This window comes from Meriones unguiculatus, chromosome 7 (genome assembly GCF_030254825.1).
Source record: "Meriones unguiculatus strain TT.TT164.6M chromosome 7, Bangor_MerUng_6.1, whole genome shotgun sequence".
NCBI classification, from domain to species: domain Eukaryota; kingdom Metazoa; phylum Chordata; class Mammalia; order Rodentia; family Muridae; genus Meriones; species Meriones unguiculatus.
Window position 1 is genome coordinate 106,489,040 of NC_083355.1, and position 24,025 is coordinate 106,513,064.

Consider the following 24,025-nt stretch of genomic DNA (forward strand, 5'->3'; position numbering starts at 1 on the left):
AAACAGGATGGCTGTGAAACTCCTCTGGGCACAGAGTGTGCTCCTAGGTCCGTGGCATTGAAATGTCTGGGGCTGGCACCCTTCTACATCAGGATTTTTCATTCCCGTGGATAACGGTGGCCGTGTCCTTGCATTACGCCTCCCTAGTCCCCGGGGAAGATAAACTCCTGTAAAGGGAACGGCCACCAGCAGCTCTGTGGCTTTAAGAACCAACATTGGCATCCTGCCACGGAAGCCACCACCCCAGTCTAGGCCTTGAGAGCATTGGCTGCAGCTCCCGGTGCCTGCGACTGGCCCAGGCATGGAGACCCGAGCCTGAGCTGGACAGAACAAGCCAGTGGCGGTGGCGGCAGGCCTCCCCAGAAGCTCCTGTGAGCTGAAGAAAAGGGACCTTTATGCCTTTCAGAAGGAGGCTCGTTCTGCAAGGCTGAGGAAACAAGGCAAAGAATTGTGTGTCACTCTAGTCCAGACGTCTCAAACCAACAGTAAGTCAGCACGGAACATGGCATAGTTCTCTGCCTTAGGCAACATCCACACACCCCACCCCACCACACCACACCCTACCCGGGGAGCCCAAGGGCTGGAGGAAGCTGCTCCAGGGGGCTGCAGGCCAAAACCAACTAATAGGCTGTCTCCTGAAATCCATCGAGGCCTTCCTTTGAAAAGTCTCAACTCACGACACCTCCCCGCTGAGGTGGCCTTTCAAGGCATCTTCCTGTCCTTGGGAACCCCAAGAGTACCTGAGAGCAAAGAAGGGGAAACTGAGATCATTGGATTTGGGTGTCTGTCAACTTTGGGCCACAGCCTGCCAGAGAGGAGGGAATGAAGCTAATGACAGTGACTTCGGGGTGGCATGAGGGGAGGACAGTCTAGACCAGCGCAGACCTAGGGTTGCTGGCCAGGTAAGCACAGATCTCAGAGGAACCTCTCTCTCTGCTTTTGAGGAATGAGGAGTGCAGATGAGGCAAACTCACGCTGAGAGTCAGCTTGCTTCAGTCCCCACTGGGGGAGTCCAGGCTGGCGAGACACAGGTGACTGCGGCAGCTTCTGTGCTTCTGTCCCCTGTGCTGGCCCGCGAGGAAGGCAGAGAGAGCCCTGTGGCTAGGAAGTCCCGTCCCTACATACCCAGCCTCTCTGCTGTCTTCTCGTCTGTGCAGTCACTGTGGCAGTCATCTACCTGACTCTGTGAGCATGAGTGGAAAAACCATCCATTCGCTGGGAAGGGAAGCAAGTGCAGGCTCTGCTTGCCGGAAGCTGTGTGTTGGCATTGATTGGCAGAGGGGAGAGGGAAGGAGAATTGTACCTTCAAAGTAGTTAAGCTCTGTCAAAGGGGATTTCAATCCAGGAGCAAGAAGCACAAAGAAAGTAGCCTGCACTAGAAGGATAAAGGCAGAAAGACAATCAGGACCGAATTAACTGAAAGCTAAACGGACTTGTTCATACTGACGATGAACAATGTTTGTGTTATCTCTCCAAAATACTTTGAGATAAATAATGTTAAGAAGGAAAAGTGTATTTGGGCTTATGATTTCAAAGGTTTCATTCAGTCTATAGCCCTTTGGCCTGGCCATTCTCAGGACCTTTCAGCATGGCTGAAGTGTTTGGTATAGGAAAGGGGCTCAACTCACAGCAGCCAGGAAACAAAGAAAGAAAGAGAGGACGGGGTTAAAGATAAAATAGCCCTCCCTAGCACACCCCCCAATTACCAGCTTCCTCCAGAGAGGCCCTACTTTCTGTGGTTTCCACCACCTCTCAAAAGCCGAGTGATGAGGTTAGGGTCCGCACAATGCAATCCCCTCCCAAAGGTCCCTGAACACTGCTTCACTGAGAACCAAGCCTTCAATATCCGTCCACATCGTAACAACTCTAAAAAGTCAACTGTTTCCTTCTGGCTTGGGGACTGAATTCCAGGAAGGTGGCTGGTGGCCCTGGACTAGGCAAACAAGGAAAATTGGGGAATTTTGCAGGCATAGCCGGAAGGTCTGCCCCAGCAGGGTTCCTGAAGTCCCCAGATCACTTGAACTGGAGATCTTTGAACTCCTGTGGCACACCTATTTCTGCAACTGGCAAGTTCCCATCTATGGATATGACAGACTGATGCTGTTCCTGGTCTTTCTAATAAGGATTTCTTTTTTCTATTGAGAACCTCGGTGTGCCTGTGTGTGTGTGTGTGTGTGTGTGTGTGTGTGTGTGTATGCACATGCAAGCAAACGCCGGGTGCATGGGTCTGAACTCTTGCAGTTAATTTCAGCTAAATCTCCCTTCTTCAGTTAAGGATGACAGATGTACAAAGCCAAACATACCCCCTTCCTTAACAGATTTTGCAGCCTTTCTAGGATATCTGCCAAATTGCTGGATGTTATTTGCATTAAAAAAAAAAGTGCATTTTGTTATTTGGGTTTGAAGGATTTTCCAGCCTTCCTTAAGGCAGCTTATCACTTGGGGCTCGCTTCATAGCTTTCAAAGCTTTTCTTCGACATTCGTAAATCTATCTTATCCTCCCATGAGGCCAGGAGTTTGGTTTTTCTCACATGCTCTCTTGAAGGAAACTGACTTGTGGAGACACTAAAAGACTTGCAGTTCCAGGATTAGCATTCAGGTACAGGTCTCTGGAAAGCTGAACCGTGACTTCTTAATTTTTTCTTTAATTTAAATTGCTGTATGCGTGCATGAATGTGTTACAGTGCCCTGTGGAGGTCAGAGGACAACGTTGCTGGGTTGGTCTCTCCTTCCACCTCTGTGTTTTGGAGATGAAACCAAGTTGTCAGGCTTGCTTGGCAAGTGCCTTGTCCTGTGGAATCGTCTTGCTAGTTCTGAACCATGTCTTTCTGATTGCGTGGAACTGTACAAAGAGGTGCTCCGGAAAACAGTGAATGAGGATACCACCTCATTTCAGATTACGTGGCTCAGGCTGCACATTTGGTCGCCCAGGAGCAGTGAGTCATCACTTAGAGTATGGTGTCTCCTGTTCTGCAAAAACGTCACCAAAGCCCCATCTAGGAGGTAGGTGTGGACTAAATGAGATAGCACATGTAAAGTATTTAGAGCGATTCCTGGCACGGGGCAAGCTTTCAGTAAGTACTGCTGAGCTCTAACTTTATCAGTACTTTGGGGAAAGTATTTAGCCGGGCATGGGCTAAGCTGTAACTGAAAGCTCTTAAAATGGGTTTTCTCCGAGGAATAGAAGATGATTCGTTTCAGCTAAGAGGTGGGTGGTGAACAGGGCCACCCAGGGGCCCATGTTTCTCCCACACTCTGGCTCCCTGTTCTTCTGAGTCAAAGTTCACTCACTCTTTCTTCCTGCTATTCCTGCCTGTAGGAAGGGGGGAGGGAACAGGGGCTGGACAGCCTCCTGAGTGCTATAATTCAGAGGACGAGCTGTCCTTTCACTCGTAATCCATTGGCCAGCACCTGAGCGCGTCAACACAGAAGAATCTGAGGACAGTCAACTCCAGCTGTACCTATTAGAGATGCCCGAGCAATCTTAGGGTTCTTCTTCTAAAAGAAAGAGAAAGAGAGTGGAAATTGAGAACAGTTGGTGGTCTCTGCTCCATGTCCCCATACATGTGTCCCTTGAGCATGAATTTGAAACTGGTACCCCATCCGGACTTTACTTCTTGCCGGCTGGAGGCCTGTTTGACCCTCAGGCTCTCCTTTAGAACACCTGGGGACAGCTCTTGGCTCTGGTATTTGAGGCAAACACCTCCAGCAGCTGTGAGAGTACCTTCTGTCTGCTGGTCAGATTGTCCACAGTTGTTCAGCCTGAGCCCTCTGTTCCCAGACATGCCAGCAACAGCGGCACTGGGCTCTGTTTGAAGTGTGCTTGTTTTTTCTGGATCGTTTAACGCCTTCCCTTGAGAGATACTGCCCTCTGTGTCTTGGGTCTTTGGTGATTGAATACAGGGTATCCTCCTGTAGCCTGGGGATCCATCTTTGTCTCTGTTGGGGAAGGGATCTTCTCCCCACTGCACCGGGGATTCTCTGTGAGATTCAACAAGCTAGGTGCTCTGGTTTATAGATGTATCCCGCAATGGTCCATGTGTTAATGGCTTGGTCATGGGCTCGTGATGCTCTTGGGAGGTGATGGAAGCTTGAAGAGGTGGGAGCCTAATGGGGACCTAATGAAGGCATCCTTTTGAAGGTAACCTTTGCATCTTACCATTCCTCTCTTTTTGTCTGTTTGTTCCCTCTCTGCTGTGACATGAGTGCTTCCTCTGTCATGTACTCGTGACATGATTTTCTGCCTCTCTCAGGCCCAAAAGCAACCTATTTGAAACTGTGAGCCAAAATAAATCATTCTTCTTTTTATTTTTAAAAAGGCTTATTTATTTATTTATTATTTATACAGCATTTCGCCTGCACGCCAAAAGAGAATACCAGATCTCATCATAGATGGTTGTGAGCCACCATGTGGTTGCTGGGAATTGAACTCAGGACCTTTGGAAGAACAACCAGTGCTCTTAACCTCTGAGCCATCTCTCCAGCCCCACATTCTTCTTTTTTTTTATTTCTTGTAAATATATAATTTTGAAACTGCATTTTCTAAAACTGATATTGAGAAATGATAAATAATTCAGTGAGCTTGAAATAAGAACTATCTTTGGAAAGAATCAGTCTATCACATAGCCCTTTAGTCAGCACCTATTGTGGAAAATGTAGTGGGGGTTACAGACTGTGGGACACTGGCCCTGCATACCATTTGCACTCTGGCCAGAGAGGGAGTAGGACGGAGGCGAAAGGGGAACCTTTCTTCTTTTAACATTAATTTATCTCAGGTATTTGTTACAGTAACAGAAAGCTAATTCATACCAGCTCACTTGTCTGGCGGTGGGATGGGCAGTACCCAGGGCCTGATCCTTTGTCATTCGAGAGCTCACTCTCCATATTTACCCAGATTTCAGTAAGTCTAGAAGTAGCTTAACTTGACTCGGTGAAAGGATGTGGAGGGATAAATGTATCTGTGTTCTGTTCTTACTGTTGTACAGAACTAAGACGGGAAATGAATATCAGCATCTCAGTTGCACTTAGCTCAGGGCCAGAGAATGTGCTCTGATGAATAACACCAACACAGAAAGAGGGAAACATATCTACTGAGTGCCTGCTATGCCCCAGACACCTACTAAACGTGTAAGTCAAGGAACTGAATCATAAGCCTGAGACCTAATAGGGTTTTGTGGAAATGTATACATTAATCTTCTCACTTCATCCTGATAAGCCCTACAGATCATGAATTTTTCAGAATTTTTAGGAAAAAAAAAGCTAATCTCAGAAAGAAAATAGTAGGGCTGAATTTAAGTAGGTCTGTTTGATCCTTTGCATCCCAGCTCTTTCCATATTACCCCGTCTGGAGCTAGTCACTTTCTTTGTTGAAGATGGACTCTATCTTACATACAGAATGACCACAGCCTCTCAGCTAAGCACCTGAACCAGTGATAACCGTTAACCGAATGGGGAGGGCTGTGGTGATCAGTTTTCTTCTCTGTCCTGCAGCCCCCTCTAACCACTTTTGTCTACTTGACCCTTCCCTCCAAACCTATCCAGTTGAGCCCCACATCTGGAACACCTCTTCCCTGCCCCTTCCCAGGGGTGCTAACTATGCTGGAGGAATTTGGTTCATCACGTATTCTTTGAAGTATAACAGTCCTGGTCCCTCCGGGCACAGTGGCACACACCTGTAATTCCAGCACTCAGGAAGGCAGAGGCAGGCGGATCTCTGTGAGTTTGAGGCCAGCCTGGCCTACAAAGAAAGTCCAGGACAGCCAAGGCTATGCAGAGAAACCTTGTCTCGAAAAACCAAACAAAAAAACAGACCTGGTCCCTAAGGCTGCCTAGAAACCTTTCCAGTCATCCCTAGATAGTTCCCTGTCCCTAGGCATTGATACACCTCCTGATTGTTGTTTTGTCCTCAACCCTTTCTCAAACCTCATCATCACTGGCACAGAATAGATCCTGACCATTGATATACCTGAACAACACTTAAGCTGTAGGAAATTTGCGGTAACAAAGCCCACCCTGACAATCACTTCAACTCCTCTCCTTCTCCTCTTATGTTTCCCATGCCAGAGAGAGGTGTGGTCCTGCCCAGGGCTCCCCTATCTCTCCTGGAACCTCCTTCCATCCCTCCCTCTCTCCCTCCCTCCTTCCTTTCCTCCCTCCCTCCCTCTCTCTCTCTCTCTCTCTCTCTCTCTCTCTCTCTCTCTCTCTCATCTTGAGCCTATGTTCTAGCAGTGCATTCCTTGCTGTCTAATCCATCCACTTCCCTGTCTGCTGTCTAACATTACTCTTGGGCTTCTCTCATTCTCCTTCACAGCCAGACTTCTTGAAGGAATGGTCTACACTGTCTGTGTACCCTGCTTTCCCACTCAGCCCTCTATCGCCCATTCCCATCAGTCTGTTTCCCTGAACCACCCGCCTGCGCTAAAGGCGTTAAACAGAGCCATACTCCAGTTTACTTGAAGCTGTTCTTTGACCTGATTGTATCTTTCTGGGACTAGGCATGGTCACACATCTTGTCCCTGTGTCTCACAGTGCCACTACTCTGGAGGCTTCTACTCTATCTTGATAGACATTTTCCATCAGATTCCTCTTTGTCTCACCCAGTGGCCCAGGAGTCTCTGTGTCCTATCCACTGCCCTTCTTGACCTCTGCTCTGTCCTCTGATGTCTTCTGCCACATGAGGAGAGCTGACGGTTTCCAGCATTCCCTCCTCTGTGCGGATCACCTCCCTGGAATCTGCTGTTCAATGCAATGGACCTCTGCACAAGGATGTCACATGGTTCCTCCTGCTTAGCTTATGAAAGCCAGACTTACCTTCATTTTCCTCAAGGTTTCCCTTTCTTAAAACCTTTCTTTTCACCAGGTGGTGGTGACGCACACCTTTAATTCCAGCACTTCAGAGGCAGAGGCAGGCAGATCTCCTGGTTCAAGGCCAGCGTGGTCTACATAGTTAGTTTCAGGACAGCTGGACTACATAGAAAAACCCTGTCTCAAACAAGACAAAACAACTCTTTTCTTTTCATGAGTGTTAAAGTTTGCCTGGTGCCCATTTCAGGAAAAAGAAATCTAGCCATCATGGTGGATTCCTCTTTCTCCTTGTGTCTTTGAATTCCATCAGGTCTCATATCTGCTGAGTCTACCTTTTCCAATGCCTTGAAACCCTTGATTCCTCTCATTCTTCTGCCATTGGGAAAGGCCTGCTTGCTTTGGAAAAGTCATGCAACTCTGGTAAGGGTCCTCAGGGACCTTCTTCACTTTTAATCCAAGTAGTGGCTGTACCATTGCTCACAACATCCTCTTGCTCCTCTGTGCCCAAAGTTCTGCCAATGGTTTTAGATACTTTCCTCCTTGATGTGATGAAATGCCTGATAGAAACAACTCAAGGGGGAAGGTTTATGTGAACTCATGGTTTCAGGGAATTCCAGTCCATCGTGGTAGGAGAGGAATGGTGGCAGCAACAGCTCAGTCCGTGTGTAGGTGGGAGAGCAAGGCAACTAATCTCATAATGGTGGCAATCGGGAAACAGAAGGCTAGACTAAAACTAGAGATAGATCGGACCTTCAAAGGCCTACCTACTTCTAGAGATCCATTTTCCATCCAGACCCTATCTCCTAAAGATGGCATCAGATATTAAAAAAAAAAAATACAGGAATCGATGGGAGGCATTTTAGATCCAAAGCATGGCACCAATAAAGTCCACATTTCTTTAATTTAGCTTGTGACCCTCTGATCAGTTTCATCTGCCGTCCCAGGCCTCATCACCACCGATGGAGATGCCCATCACTTGGGATGCCAACCTATCTCCTAGTGCTAAAGTCTATCAAAACCCAAGTTATGCACCACCTCCCTGATACCATAACCAGTTAACCCTCTCTGTCTGAGAGAGAGAGAGAGAGAGAGAGAGAGAGAGAGAGAGAGAGAGAGAGAATGCCTATGTAGCCCAGGGTGGCCTCAAACACTGTTGATCCTCCATCCCCTGCCTCCTTGCTCAGAGCTGATGTTCATCTCACTCTACTTTTTAGGTTCCTATTTGCAGCCCATGCACACATGTGGAGTTTGCCTTATGAGTGGGAGAGAAATAAATGGTACTTTTTCAGAATCTTGTCACTGTCAAAGAGCCCACTGTGTGACACTGTGACAACTCTTCAGCACATTTCCAACATTGTTGTTTTGTTTCATTTTGGGGTTCTTTTGAGCGGGGTCTCCTGCTGTCCATGTGGCCTAGAACTTGCTTTGTAGCTGTGGATGACATTGAGCTCCTAATCCTCCTGCCTCTGCCTCTCAAAGTGCAGGGAGCCGCCACACTTAGTTGTTCCTGACTTTCAAACACAGCAACGCTTGGCTTTAACTATGGTGCCTGGAGAACTAGACAGCCAGCTAAGAGCACCATCTCCTCATGCTGTCTCTCCTCTCTGGGATCCCTCATTCACGGCATCATTGCCTTTGGGGCTGACAGTCAGCAGGACTTGGGGCTGGGAGAACAGGCTAGGTCCTCTGTGGGGCAGTTACTTGGTAAGCGTTAGGCTTGCTCTGGGATGGTGTGGCTTTCCTCAGCTGTGGGGCCACTGGGGCTTCTGGGGCTACTTGCACAGGCCTCACAAAGGGGTTGCCTCTACCTTGCTCTGACTGTTGCATGGCTGGTCAGGAACAATGCCCCGTGCTGCATAGACACTTTCATCATCAGGAGAAGGTTGTTTTTAGTTATTAGGCTTGCAGTGTAGTTACGGCTGGATCTGCTCTCTGAAATGGCAGCGTTTCTGTCTCAATGTGACTTAAGCCAGTAAGGGGGAGTTATACATCTCTAGGCAGACCTGTTTGTGGAGTGGGGGGATGCTTTCCCTTTCCAGCTTGTTTTTCTTTCCCTGTTGGCTTCTTTCTCAGATCAGCTACTTCTCAGCTTATTTCTCGGGTCACCATAGTAACAGAAATGACCCCCCGGCAGCCCCTGCTCACAGTGTCCTTACAGAAAACAATGTCAAAGCATGGACTATTGTTTCCCTGCAGCAATAGACAGAGTGACCCCATGGGTCACATGACCATCGCTTAACAATGTAGTCCCGGCACTAAGGGTACAGCTTGGCGGTAGAGCACTTGCTTGGTGTGCAGGAAGCCCCAGGTTCGATCCCTAGTACTGGCGCGTACATAGTATTCATGAGGAATGGTTATTTGGATTGATCACCTGGGTCTGAAATACAGGCTGAAATAACACCCCTCCAGGGATGGGAAGAACAGTGTTCAAAGCTGCTGAGGAGGGTTGGCAAGGTTGCTCAGCAGGCAAAGATGACTGCGACCAAGCCTAACGCCCTGAGTCTGAATTCCAGGAGAACACACATGGTTGGGGGAGAGAAGCCAACCCCTGAAAGTTGTGCTCAGACTTCCACACATGTGCTGTGGCATATGCACACATGCACATCCACGCATAAAACAAACAAATAAATGTAATATGATATTTTAAACTCTTTGGACATTTATCAGCCTCCTTGGGCTGCCATTCGTCCCATGTCACACTACAAACACCAGAAGTGTGCTAGCTGGAAGTTCTGGAAGGCGGGAGCTCTACATCTGAGCGTCGGCGGAATCATGTACCCTCTGCAGGCTTCTGGAACACGCTCTCCTGGCTGGGCTTAGATCTGGTGGCCCCAGGCTATCCTTGCTGTCCTGGCTTAGGGCCTCACTCCCACCTGTCCTTCTTCACAGAGCGCCCCTTACAAGCTATCTACTATTCTTTGTCAACTCTTTCTTTAGAGATGTTGCCATTAGACTTCGGGCCATTTAGATGACCCACAGTAATCTCAAGAGTCTTGATGTAACTGTATCTACAATCATCCATTTTGCCCAGAAGGTCCTGTTCACAGTACCAAGGACTCAGGCTTAGATGTATCTTTGGGGCGAGCCACAAGTCAACCCACTACCGTACAGGAAGAAATAGGTGGCTCCCAAGTACCACTCCTTTACTGCCCAGCACCCACCTTTTCTAGCTAAACCGTTTTGGAATTGCACTACCCACCACGGTCCAGGCTGCAAAGTTAGGTGGTGTGTTCTTCTCGGGTGTGTATAACATTGCTCTCAGTCTATCATCAGTTACTGATGACAAATGCAAATACATGCAGCGTTTAACACAGAGACAAGTAGACTGTAACGAAATCCAGTCGCCTTTGGTGATGGAGAGAGGAGGAACGAGCGTGCTGTTGTCTCTCACGGAGTGCTCTGTTGCTGAGGTGTGCCAAGAAGCCACTTAGTGTCTGCTGAAGATTATGAGTTCCTTCATCAGCCAGAGGATGCTGGACAGTGCTCTTAGGGCGACTTCCCTTACCTCTGCTCTCAGTGGGGACATCAGAGAGAGAGCATCCCCTCTGGTGGCTAGCAACTCTAGCCTCTATTTGCAGATCTGAGTTTGGCCTCTTGTAGTTGGACAATCTTTTACTGTGGGTTGTTTGACTGGGGTACCTCAGGCAAGCTGACTCTCTTACACAGTGGCAGAAAGATTCATTTTCTGAACTCCAAAGGTTGCCAAGCAGAACCAGAAACCTAGGCAAGTCACACCCTGGAATCTGGACTCTGTCCTTGCTGTGTCTCCTGGTTCGTTTCCTGCAGTCTGCCCTCCCCCAGCCTTGCTTTACACTGCAGCCTCGTGGCCTCTGCCCTGGACATGTTGAGCTGAAGGGTGGGGTGGGGCTGACCCAGCCGGCCCTCCTTTGTCTCTGGTGGACTGCTGGGGGTAGGAGCAGCTGGGGAAGAAGGCCTCCGGGTTCTGTCCTGTCCCCCACTGTGTTGTCCTTCTCCCAACCTTTGCTTGCACTGGGAGCCTGGGACAGGGAGTTAGACTTTTGCAACCCTGAGATGTGATTTCCTAGTTCTGGTTCAGTTGATTAACCGGCTTGAGAAAGAAAGATAAGCCTGTGGCTGTGGTTCCCTTTACCCACCTTCCAGAAGGTCAGCTGGGATTAAAGAGACTGAGGAGTGTCTTTTTATTTTTTTTAATTTAATTTTGTTTGTGTGTACAAGTGTTTTCACACGTGTGTGTGTGTGTGTGTGTGTGTGTGTGTGTGTGTGTGTGTGTGTAGGCTAGCTCGAGCTCAGGTATGGTTCCTTAGAGGTAGTCCACATTGTGTTTTGAAATAGGTTCTTTCTTTGGGACCTGGGACTCACCAATGACTAGGCTGGCCAGCCAGAAGCCCTGGGGATCGTCTTGTCTCAGCCTCCCCGCTCGGGGATGACTAACTTGGCAGCATGCTCAGCTGTTTGACATGGACACGGGGGTCAGACTCAGGCAGATGCCTGGTGGTCATCTTCCCAGCCTCAAGAGTGTTGTTATCCAGTAGAACAGGCTGAAGAAGTGGCCCATACCATGCATCTAGCTACCTCCTCCTCCTCCTCCTCCTCCTCCTTCTCTTCTTCTTCCTCCCCTTTCCTCTTCCTCATCTTCTTCCTCCTTCTCTTCCTCTTCCTTCTCCTCCTCTTCTTTAGAAATCTTCCACATTTCTAACTCTCTGTATCAACACTAGATTTCACAGCAGAGATTTCAGCTACTTTGCAACTGGCAGTTACTGATCCTACAATTCAACATATTAGACATTCTTAGTATAAAGTTCAGAGGCATTGGGCCTCTATATTATTTCACAACCACCACCACCATCTTCCTCCAGAACTTTCTCCTCATCTCAGACTAAAACTCTTCCTTAGCCCTGCCCCCTTTCCAGCCACTGGGACTACTGCTCTGATATTCTTCCTATCTTTGTGAATATAACTCATTCAGTTATGCCATATAAGTGAAATCATACAATATTTGTCTTACATCTGGCTTTACTTGTCGTGGATTTCATAACGTCTTCAAGACATATCTGTATTACAGCATATGTAAGAATTTCATTCCTTTTAGAGGCTGGATAGTATTGCAACATCAGCACAAGCACACACATAATTTGTTTATTTGTCATCCATCAGTATGCATTTGGATGGCTTCTGCCATAGTGAATGGTGCTGCTAAGAACGTTGGTGCATAAAAATGGAGTGAATTTCTCGCTCCCCATCCTTTGAGGCACATACCTGAAATGGACTTGCTGGATACATGGTCACTGTTTACTTTTGTCAGCAAGAGTCATTTAATATTTAATCTTCAAGGAAGCTCCTCCATTTTACATTCATGTTGGGAGTGCTCAAGGGTTTGCGTTTGTTTTTTTTTTTCTAAATCATGGCTAACTCCTACCTTCTACTTTTGCTTTTTTTTTTTAATTTGTTTATTTTTGCAATAGATTCCCAGTAAGAGCCTTGTGGTTTGGTTTGTCCTCTGTGATGCTTTATACTATAAAGCAGTTTTCAGCCTGCGGGTCAGGACCCTTTTGAGGGTTAAATGGCCCTTTCACAGGGTTCACCTAAGACCATTCAGAAACACAGATATTTACATCACGATGCAAAACAGTAGCAAAATTACAGTTGTGAAGTAGCAAGGGAAATAAGTTTGTGGCTGGAGGTCACCACATGAGGAACTCTATTAAAGGGTCCCAGCATTGAGAAGATTGAGAAGCACTGTTTTAGACTGTCAGCCTCTTCCCCTAGATGGCTGCTCATTTGTACATCTCCTTTGGAGAAAGATCTCCCTGCCCACTGGGTTACTCACCTGTTGCTGTTGAGTGCTGGGGGGCTGTATTGTTCAGTCTTAATCACTATGGTTCCATGAAATCTTGAGCTCTAGTAGAGGCTGTGCCTCCTAATACACATGTCTGGTTTGTTTTTGTTCTTATTTTTGTTTCTTTTAATTCTCTCTTCCTTTTTTATTGAAATAACGGAATGGGCTAATTGCAAGATGAAATAATAGTATACAAATGTTATACTTTAATTGGAAACAGCTCTAGGCCGCCATGTGGAGAGAGGAGAGAGAAAAATCACATGCAGAAGAGAGAAGGGAGTAAGAGAGAGAAGATGAGGAGAATAGACAGACAGACAGGGAGACAGAGAGACAGAACGGAGAGTGAGGGGAACCAAAATATCTGGATTGTAAAGGGTCTCTGGAAGAGGGGAAGCCCTGACCCTGGGCTGGGGAATTCAGGGTAGAGGGCAGGGTGTGTCAGCCATGCCCTGCAGCATAGGGACCGAGGGATGCCTGAAACCAAAGACATATGACAGTGGCAACACCTACCCAAGAGGTCGAAAATGAGCATTACCTGAGTCCATGAGTTGGTTGTTTTTTGTTTGTTTGTTTGGTTGGTTGGTTTTCGGTTTTTCAAGACAGGGTTTCTCTGTGTAGCCATGGCTGTCCTGGACTCACTTTGTAGACCAGGCTGGCCTTATACTCACAGAGATCCACTTCCCTCTGCCTCCCTGAGTGCTGGGATTACGGGTGTGCACCACAGTGCCCGGCTCTGAGTCCATGAGTTCAAGGGGAGCCTGGCAACATAGAAAGACCCTGTTTCAAAAATTAAGTTGGAATTGGTTTGTTGAGTTCCTTTAAAATATATGTATATATTCCTAAGCTGCTGAGATGGCTCAGTCAGTAAGCGCCTGCTGTGTAAGCATGAACCCGTACAGAAGAACCAGGTGCGTGTAATGCCACTGCTGAAGAGGTGGAGGCAGGTGGTTCTCTGCAGCTGACCAGCCTTGGCTACTTGGTGAGCTCCAGGCCAGGGAGACACACTGCCTCAATAAAAAGGCAGATGGTGCCTGAGAGACGATCGTCAATATTGTCCCGTGGCCTTCATGTCCACATGTGCCTGCATACGTATGTGAGCAAACATACATACATAGCATACACACACACACACATACATACACACACACACTGCTAGGATTTTGGTTGAAACAGCCCAGAATGCATGTGCCAATTTGGAGAAAAGTGACATGTTGTGATATGTCTTTCTGTCATGAACAGAACTTTGTCTCCATTTATTTTTCTTTAGGGTTGTTTATTTTTAGTAAAGTTCTTCATAATAGATTTCAAATGTTTTCTTAGCTTTATGTCTGTGTGTTTGGTGCTGTCTGTGCTTCAGTGGCCCCAGGCTGTTGTGGCTTAGAGCTCACTCGCGTTTGTCTCTCGCCTCCTTTGCAGGCCCACACCTCTGTGTTTCTTCTATCCCTTGTCTTTGTTTTTGCACAGAAAAAGAGCCACTGTAGATATAATGACATGAAGGCTCTTGAGGTCACTGTGGATCAGCTGAGTGGTCTGATGTCCAAATGGCAACATCTAGGAAGGTTTAAAGATTGTCCTTCCCCATCCCTGGTGGGGTTGTCAATCTGTGTTTCAAACCTCTCCCCTTCCTCGTGAACGTGAGGTGCCGCCCATGCCGCTGCCCAGTGCTGGGGATTGAACCCAGGCCTTCCCCATGCTAAGCAAGTACTCTACCGCTGAGCTGCACCCTCAGCCCCAGGCCTGTGTTTGTTAAGGGACAGTCATGTGACCCACGGAGCCACTCTGCGTGTAGTTGCAGGGAGATAAATGTTGCACGTCTTTGAACTTGTTATCTGCAAAGTAAGCAAGAGTTGCCAGTGGCCATTTCTGTCACCCCAAAGAAGAAACCATGATTGCAGGGAAAACCCAACATCATCTACAACTAAGTTATCAAAGTTCATACTAGAACTCAGGAAAGTTTTTGACACAAAATCAATCTATACAAGTCAACTGCATCTTTATTTACCACCGATGATTAGATTGTTCTGGAGGCCTGCAGAGGGTGTGTGCTTCTGCTGCCTCTCTGATTTAGAGCTCCTGCCTTCTAGAACATCTAGCTAACCCAATCCTGGTGTTTGTGATATGACATGTGGCAGTCCAAAGAGGCTGTTCCATGCTCAGGAGGATTTGGATCATGTTTTGATTTATTTGCACACGCCGCAGCATGTGTGGAAGTTAGAGGTCAGTTTTCAGAAGCTGATCTTCTTTCACCAGGAGGGTCCTAAGAATCAAATTCAGGTTATCAGGTCTGGTGGCAGGCAGCCTTACTCGCTGAGCCATCTCTCTAGACCCACCCACTTCTGAGTTTGTGACAGTCTCTCACTGGGACCTGGGACCCGGGACCGCGGCTGGCTGGCCAGCAAGTCCCAGGCTACAGAAAGGCTATAGGAGTGAAGGAGTGAAGGAGAAACTGTTGAGACAATGAGCCCCAAAGAACTGGGATTCCTCTAGGAGTCTCTCGCTGGAGAAGGAAAAGGCTGGGGCCCTGACACCAGCCAAGTGGGAGCTTGGCTCCAGAAAAGAGGTCTTGCATAGTGCTGACACTTGCAGGACAAACTCAGACTGGGACAGGGTTAGACAGGAATTGCTCAGGACTGCTTAGTTCTACACACTCTTCCTCCATTTAAACTTAAACCTCATGTCAGGACCTGAAGATAGACTTGGGGGGGGTCACTGGCCCCCTTATAGACGCTCCTCTTCCCAACATGGCCACAACGAACAAATCTTCTGCTTTTCGCTATCGCTTTCCCTGTTAGTTGCTGACCGAGGGTGGGTGGTTGAGCCTCTCTTTTTAGGGCTTCCTGGGCCCAAGCTTTCGCCCTAACAGCTGCAGGTGGCCAGATAAGGAGTCAGAAGTTCAGTTTTAGAGCTGTCTGGAAAAGCCCCTCCCGCCTCGTGGCAGGCAGTTTCTGAAGTAAACAGTGTGAAGAAGGGAAGCCATTGCTGAGTTTAAGCCTGGGATGCAGGGTCACAGGTGTGTCACCTGGCGATCTTGTGAGGTACACACCGAGTGCTCTGATGACTCACTGGTAGGTGCCTTGGTGAGAGGCCCTTCCCTTCCGACCTTCCAGGTGAGTGCATTGCACCGTTCGTTGGTCCTCTGGGGGTCTTGGATAAGCTCACAAACCTGGTTTTTCTGTTAAGGAGAGAGAGAGAGAGAGAGAGAGAGAGAGAGAGAGAGAATACATGGAGGTGAAAACCAGAGGATAATCTTATCATTCCTCAGGCATTGTCCACTTTTTTTTTTTTTTTTTTTTTTTGTTACTGATCTAAAACTCTCCAAACAGGCTAGGATGCCTGGCAGGTGAGCCCCAGAGAACCCCCTTGTCTCCACCTTTCCAGTTCTGGGATCCATTACAAGCGTGTACCACTGCCCCCAGCTTTTTTCTGTGGATTTTAGGATCAACCTCAGGTTCTCATGTTTGCAAGGCAAGCGGGTTACCGATGGAGTTATCTTCCTAACTGCTCCCCCCCACACTGTTGTGATTTTGATAAGCCTGTGTGCTCATAATTGAATTCAATAAGTTCAAAAGTCATAACTTTTATTAGTACAGATAAATGATGTACCATCTCGTGCTCTGGTGCTGGGCTGGACAGGCCTCGGGGTCATACTTGTGCAAATGAGATGAGGAGCCATCTTCCCTAGTGCCTGCATTCGGGGTGGAAGAGCTCAGAGGGAATCGCTGCTTCACACGAAATGGAGCCGCTCAGAGCAGTGACACACAGCCAGAGCGCCGCTGCGCCGCAGCAGCTCAGAGCAGAGCGCAGCCTGCTCCTCACAGGGCAGGGTGCCCTTTACCCGTTGATAAAGCTGAGGTCCGGAGAGGCCGAATAATCTGTCCAAGGTCCATAACGGCGATAGCAATCTGGATCTCGGGTTTTAGTCCATTTCATTTTATCTAAACACATTGGGGGGTGGGAGGGAGTGTCTGAACTGATAGAGAAATGAGTGTGTGTGTGTGTCCATTCTTGTGTGAGGGTATTCATGTCCCCATTCTTTTGTGTGAGTACATGTGTGTGTGTCCCATTCTTGTGTGTAAGTGTGTGTCCTCCATTTCTCCCTTGAGTCGGGGTCTCTCTTTTGCTGTTCCCCAGGGCATATGTCAGGCTAGCTGGCCCGTGAGCTTTTACAGATCTCCTGTCTCCATCCTTCACCTCACTACAGAAACAAGGGGATCATAAACACACACTCCTGCACCCAGCTTTGCAGGTGAAAATTTGGAGATTTGAACTCAGGCTATCCCACTTTTGCAGCAAGCCCTTTCCTTACCCACTGACCCGCCTCTTCATACCCCAAACATGCCATTAGTTGCTGCTACCCATATTTGCATGATTTGTGCAGCAAAAATGTCATGGACCCAGAAATGCACGTTTGGCAACTGCTCTAGGATTCCGATGCGGCAAAGAGTCTCACTTGGAACACGGTGCCTCCTGTAAAGAGACACTGAACTGCTTCTTCGAAAAATATGAAGAAGCCTCTGGGATGGAAGCCAGGCATGATGCTGTACATACCAATATGGCAGCATTCCAAAGGCTGAGGCAGGAGAATCATGAGTTTGAGGCAGCCTGAGCTAGGAGTAAGCCTTGTCTTGAAAATATATACATCCAAATATTTAAAAAAATATATCTAAGCTTTATTCTTTGTATTTGAGCAGCGGTTCTCAACCTTCCTAAGGCTGCTTCCTAACCCTTTAATACAGTTCCACATGTTGTGGTGACCCTTAACAATAAAATTCTCTTGTTGCTACTTCATAGCTATAATTTTGCTGCTGTTATGAATCATAATGTAAATTATATGATATGCAGAATATCTGATATATGACCTCCAAAGGGGTCACAATCCACAGGTTGAGCACCTACTGTATTTGAAGCTAAGAGGATTAAGACATGGAAATTTACTTTATCTCTTCCTATCCCTTAGAGCTAATTATCCCCACCTAAACCCTAGATAAGTGCAGCCCATTGAGCTTGCCTAAGGGGCCATGGCATTTCCACTCACTAACAAAGGCCCTTGAACAAACACATACAGATAATTTGATTTTGTGTGTGTATGTGTCAATGATATGTATGTGAGCACATAAGAAAACAGCTTCTTCTTCTACCTTTGCATGGGTTTTAGGACTCAAACTAAAGTCCCTGGCTCCTAGAGTAAACATCTTTGCCAACTGAGCCAGCTTGCCAGACTATAGTTTGGATATTTTTGAGACAGGGTCTCATGTATTTCACTCTGGCCTCAAACTAGAGCTTGATGTGTTCAAGGATGACCTTGAACTCCTGACCCTCCTGCCTCTTCCTCCTGAGTGTCTGGGAGTCTCTAACACTCAAGATGCTAGCAAATGTTCTAAGAACCATTTCAAACCTTAATTGAAAATAGCTCCTGGCAAATCCCTTTCTGCCCTCAAATAGGTCAAACCTGAGCTCCAGCTGTCAGATGGAGAAGTGGCTGTGGCTTGCCAGGCAGAGACCAAAAGAGAAAGGCTTCGTTGTAATCTAAACACGGTGAACTTGGATGTGAAAGAAAGCAACTCCGGCTGCAGGCGTTTGCTGGCATGCTGCGGCGAATCTGTGCTTGACAAGGAGAGAGATGAAAACTTTCCCCACCTGTGGCCAGTGTTTTCTTGAGTTTCTGTAGTTTACATTGGCTTCTGGGAAAGGCTGGCCATGGTCCATGGGTTAGGAAAGGCGTGTGCATATGAGGGCCAGCACTGGCCAGTGTTCCACACAAGACATCTAACGAGCTAAGGCAATGCCTGGCATTGCTTCTAGGTTGTTTGACTTTGATGATTTAACCTCCGGACAACCCAGGGAGTGTAGAGCTTATATAGTCATTTAATAAGTGAAGAGACTTGGACATGAACATGCAAAGCAACTTGCCCAAGATCACTCAGGATAAGAGCCTTCCCCCTTCCATCTGACATTTATTGCTGTGAGCCCACACTGCTCTTGTGATTTTGACTTCTGTATAGAAAGTCCAACAGACTTCACAAAAACAAAAACCATAAAATGAATTTTTAAAAAAACACTGGCCCTTAGGTTTAAGAATAGTGTAAATACATTACTTTTAAAAAATATTACATATGTCAAGCACTTAGCCTGGAGACTGGTAATTATTTTTAAGTACTCAACAGTCAGGCCCTCGAGGGCATTTCTAGTTACAGTCAGTCACTCCATGTGCCATTTGATATGGAGAGCAATTGAGGAAGACAACAGCAAGGTCCTCTGATGTCCACACAATATGCACACACATATGTGTACAGCCTCCTATGCACATTTAAATGAGAACATACAGAACAGATTGAGAAAAAGAGCAAACACTTATTGAATAGCTTTGGCCACTGGAAGATCAGAGAAGGAAGAAAAATAGAACCGTATGATCCAGAAGCCTACACTTCATCTGGGGAGATGAAACAACATAATATGAAAGAAGGAAGGAAGGAAGGAAGGAAGGAAGGAAGGAAGGAAGGAAGGAAGGAAGGAAGGAAGGAAGAAAAGAAAGAGAGAAAGAAAGAAAGAAAGAAAGAAAGAAGGGAGGGAGGGAGGGAGGGAGGGAGGGAGGGAGGGAGGGAGGGAGGGAGGGGGAGGGAGGGAGGGAGGGAGGGAGGAAGGAAGGAAGGAAGGAAGGAAGGAAGGAAGGAAGGAAGGAAGGAATAGTGAGCCAGGGAGATGGTTCAGTTTGTCAAGTCAATGCTGAGCAAGTGTGAAGACCCTAAGTAAAAGATGGTTTCAGCAGCATATTCCTATAACCTAAGAGCTGAGGATACTGAAGCAGGAAGATCCCTGAAGCTCACTGGTCAGGCACTTTAGCTAAATCAGCGAGCTCTGGGTCATGGGAAGCCCTGTCTCCATATGATGAGGATGATGAGGATGGCGATGATGATGATGATGATGATGATGATGATGATGATGATATGCAGAGCAATTGAGGAAGACACCAGAAGTGACCCCTGGTCTCCACACAACACTCCCTAAACATATCCAAATAAAAACATACAACAAGGGCTGCTTTCTAAATCTGACCTTAACAAACTTTAAATGGTCGCTATAGAGGAAATGTTTTCATTCTTTTGCGGTCTTAGAATCCTCATAAGACAAATGGTGAAACAACCAATTTCCAGCCTCATTGAGGTCTTTGTGTGTATACATGTGTCTGCATGGGGTCAGGAGGGAGTGCACGCATGTGCAAGCATGTGGCGCCCCAGAGGCCATTGCTGAGTGCCTTCCTTTATTGTTCTCCACCGTATTTTCTGAGACAAGGTCTCTCACTGAGTCTGGAGGTTGCCAGTTTGGTTAAGCTGGTTAGCCAGGAAGACACCGGGATCTGCCTCCCAAAGCTGGCACTGAAAACATGCCTGGCTTTTTACTTAGGGGTCGGGGATCCGAACTCTGGTTTTCATGCTTGTGTCACAAACATTTCACCCATCAAGTTATCGCCCCGCTCCTCAGTGAACGTTAGGATCTGAACGTTAGGACTGGGTATTTGGAGGGCACTTGTTAGTGGCAAGTGGAGGTTATGGAATGAGGAAGGAAATGAAGCTGAGTAAAGCAAAAGAAGCTCCTTCAGGAACGGAGGTGGGGGTTGTGTTTTGATGTGGTGAGGAGCATGAGCCTGCAGGGAGGAAGCTGAGTCCCATTTGCTTTCATCGTGGACTTACGGAAAAGCCAACTTGAATTGCTTCAAACACTGAACTTGCCCACTCAGACAGAGAACTGGCCAGTTCAGCGGTAGAGCAGGTTTTATGTGTAGTACTGTCTGGGTATTCACAATGGAGTCATGGCTCCGGCTGCAGCTCTTCCTGAGGTTTTCCTCTACAGGCCTGTTTATGTGGCTGGTTTTATGTAACATGCTAAATTGGCTCGACCAGACCCCGGCCTTGAACCCACCTCCCAAGCTCATTTGTTTCCATTTGGGGCATCTGAGAGTCACTCTAAATGGACCAGCCTAGACTGCGTTGCGAGGTGATAGCTTACATCACATGTTCTACCCCTAGAGCTGTGGTTCTTCACCTTCCTAATGCCTCGGCCCTCTACTACAACTCCCCATGTGGGTGGAGACCCCCAAAATTCTGTTGCTGTTTCATAACTGTAATTTTGCTACTGTTGTGAATTGTAATGTAAATATCTGTGTTTTCCAGTGGTCTTAGACAACCCCTGTGAAAGGTTAATTGATACCCACAAAGGGTCATGACACACAGATTGAGAACTACTGCCTTAGAGTCTTGAGTAGAGTTGGTTCCTTAGAAGCATTGTGGAAAGTCCCCCATGTGGAAGTCTGGGATTCTAATGGAATCAGCCAGAACGATCACAATGAGGGGTGCTGCTTTTTAAGGTGTATTTGTTATTTATCTTATGTGTGTGTGTATGCCTACACGAGTCTACGTGCCCTGCACGCATATGTACGGAAGCCCACAGACACAAGGAGAGGACATCAGATCCCCTGGATCTAGAGGTACAGATGGTTGTGACCTGTTGTGTGGGTGCTGGGAACTGACCCCAGGCCTCTTCAAGGGAAGAGGGGGACTGGCTGCTGAGTCACTCCTCGAGCCCCAGGCGTTGCCTTTATAAAATAAAAAGGCAGGAAGGAGTAAGGGGCACATGAGGGCGGCCCACGGGTTGTGTGGCTGCGACAGGATGTCCTTTGGTCCAGAGAGTGAGTTGTGAAGTGTGGAGCCTGGGAGAGGGGATCTCAGGTGGGGTGTGAGCTGGGGGTGTTAATGCGGAGTTTACCAGTGCAGTCAGGGAACAAGCCTGCTTCCTCCCATTACAGAGGCTTACCCCTTACTCACTTTTGCCTCAAACTGTTCAGCATGGAGATAAAAAGGAAAGCAAGGCCACGGTTACAGAGAGGCCTCTGGGTACCGGCTCTGGGCAAGAGGCTTTTTCCACTTTTTTCTCTTGTCGTGGACCCATGTCCCTGAAACAGGAACCCTTACCCCATTTCACAGATTGGAGAGATGAGGAAGGAAGGGGAAGGGAAGGAACTGGCTATCCTGGGCCATTCAACTAATAAATGGGAAAGAGAGGTTGAGATCCCTCTTGGCTATTGACTCTAAAATCCACATGCAGGTGGCCATGGTGGGATTTGGCGCGGCCGGTGAGGATGACTTTATACTGTGTATCATATCACACCAAGCACCCGGGCTGATGACCCGTCTGTACGCTGTCACCAGTGCTGAAGCTTGTGTGTGGTCTGTGCTATGTGTTCTACTCCCAGAGACGCTGGTGAGTGTGGGAGTCTGGAGGCGGGAACTGCCCTTAAACTCAGGCCTCACTTGTACCTGCTCCTGGGGACTGAGGATGGAAGTCAAGCCTGGGAGAGCTAGGTGGGCGGCCATTGGACATCCTGTGATGGAAGTACTCCCTGCTTCTCACACCCTCGGCTCCAGCAGGTGTCATCATTTGCACCACACAGGTGCTCTCTCAGCACTTAAAGCGTTTCCTCCCAGAACGGCCACAAAGCCCTTTGGAGGCAGGTGTTACTATTCTCCCCATTTTATAGATAAAAAAGCCAAAAGCCATGAAGGCTGGGTCACAGCAGGCGCTGGTCCCTGTGAGGTGTATTCTCTCATCTCTTAAAAAGACACCCAACAATCATCCACTTGGCTAGCAAGTGGATGAGTCAGAATTTGAACTCAAGCTCTGTCTGATTGAGACCACGGGCTAAGCACTTTGCTTCAAAGCAAAACTTGAGGAAAATCTTCCGGTAAATGATTCGGCCTTGAGGCTCCTTCCCTGAAGAGAAATCCTGCTCCCCGGAAAGCTCGTGGTCCTCTTTGTCGGAACAAGCACAGGTCCTTCCTTGAGCAGATCTGAGCATCCTGACCTCAGTGTCCCTCTTCCATGCTCCTCCCCTCTTCCCTGAACAAGCCTCTTCACTCTTGAGTTCCTCTGCGGAGTGTACACCTGCAGCGAGCCTAGTGGGAATCTTCTGGATCTCCGCCACATCACCCGCAGGCTGCTGCCGAGGCTGTGAGCCGCCACGCTCTTCAGGACAAAGACAACAGAAACGGAACCTTGGAATGGGAGCAATCACAGGTGTGACAGCCACTGCAGGAAAAGGTGGCTGCGGGGAACTGGAGTGCCCCCCCTTTTTATGTTCCGTTTTTAGCTGTGTTTTTAAGAGCAAGTAGGTGTCATGGTGATAGCCATAGAAATAGATGGAGCACACCTCCCAGCACGGGGCTGCTGAGCCGTTCCCATGGAAATGCATGAAGGAGAGCCTGCAACTTGCTCCTGCAGCTGCCAGCTGCATGCTGGGAGAAGGTCCCTGGGGGCTTCTTACTGTCTTTCTGGGCTTGTCCCAGGCCCAGAGGGCACTCACTCCCTCCCAAGATAAACTGAGACCATCCCTGACACTTCCCAGGGAGGTCACTTAAAGAACTTCGCTTGTCTTCAGCACAAATCCTACGAGGCTTCCTGTTTCCACAGCTGTGAGCATGTGTCTGGGTCCTGCCTAGATATAGAACTGGCACTGGGTTCATGCAATGGGTAATAGCGAATTTATGGAGCTGGGACTGAGTCCTGAACATTTGGTGCTCAGGGATACTCATAAAATGAAATCTCAGGAGATCTAAGCCAGGCGGGGCTGGAGTGATCCTACTTGAGACCGGCCCAGGTCTGTGAAACCTCTCTGGAACACTGGGATGCCCAGACTCAACTATTTTTGGACACAGCTTTAGTGGACTCCGAGAGCCTATGAAACAATAGCTCGAGCCATGGCATCGCTCTTATGTAACCGTCTCTGCAAGGCTGTGGCTGTGTGTGCAGATGAGCCTGCGCAGAGCTCAGCTCCGCCTCGTTTGGGTTTAGTATACATCTTGCAAAATGTAACCCTCTCATAGATATACCCTTCAGACTTAACCGCCTCATATTGGGCCAAGCAGAACAAGGCTTAATGTTAAAGTATGTTTTCATCGCTGTGCTATGCTATAGTAGGGCACTATTATATGTATATTACAAACGTTTGTTTTTATACATCGAAGTTCTCAGGTGACACACTTCTTCAGGAGGAGGGTAAATGCAGTCCTGGACTAAAGTAGGGTTCTGAGACTAAGTACTAACCAAGGGAAAGTAATACGACTTTGAATTAAAGAAGCACGCACAAGCCCCTAACAAATATTTTTTTAAAAATTAGTAACAAACAATTGCATAAACAGAAACTGTGAAAATCATAGCATTGGAAGATGCTAATGAAATGTTTGTCCTGGCATGGGTGAAAAGAAGAAAGGAAAAGGGAAGAGGAGGAGATGGTGAACAGGAGGAGGAGGAGGAGGAGGAGGAGGAGCAGCAGCTGAAAGAGCAGGAGCATGTACTTCATTACCTCGCTCCACATACGTCTGCGTGCAGGCATGTCTCCAGGTCTTTGCCACA

At 47.7% G+C, this 24,025-nt stretch overlaps 1 protein-coding gene across 3 annotated transcripts in view; it reads left to right on the plus strand.

Annotated features, from left to right (window-relative positions):
* Window positions 1–254: 254 nt before the first annotated feature.
* Dglucy (D-glutamate cyclase) overlaps window positions 255–24,025 on the plus strand; it is an 82,046-nt gene continuing 58,275 nt past the window's right edge. For 2 of the 3 annotated variants that reach the window (XM_021653214.2, XM_060388052.1), the window contains exon 1: window positions 255–485. The gene's annotated coding sequence lies outside the window, so the exon portion shown is untranslated. Of the gene's footprint in view, window positions 486–4,031; window positions 4,142–24,025 lie in introns of those variants that run through there. The other variant, XM_060388050.1, reaches the window with a different exon arrangement.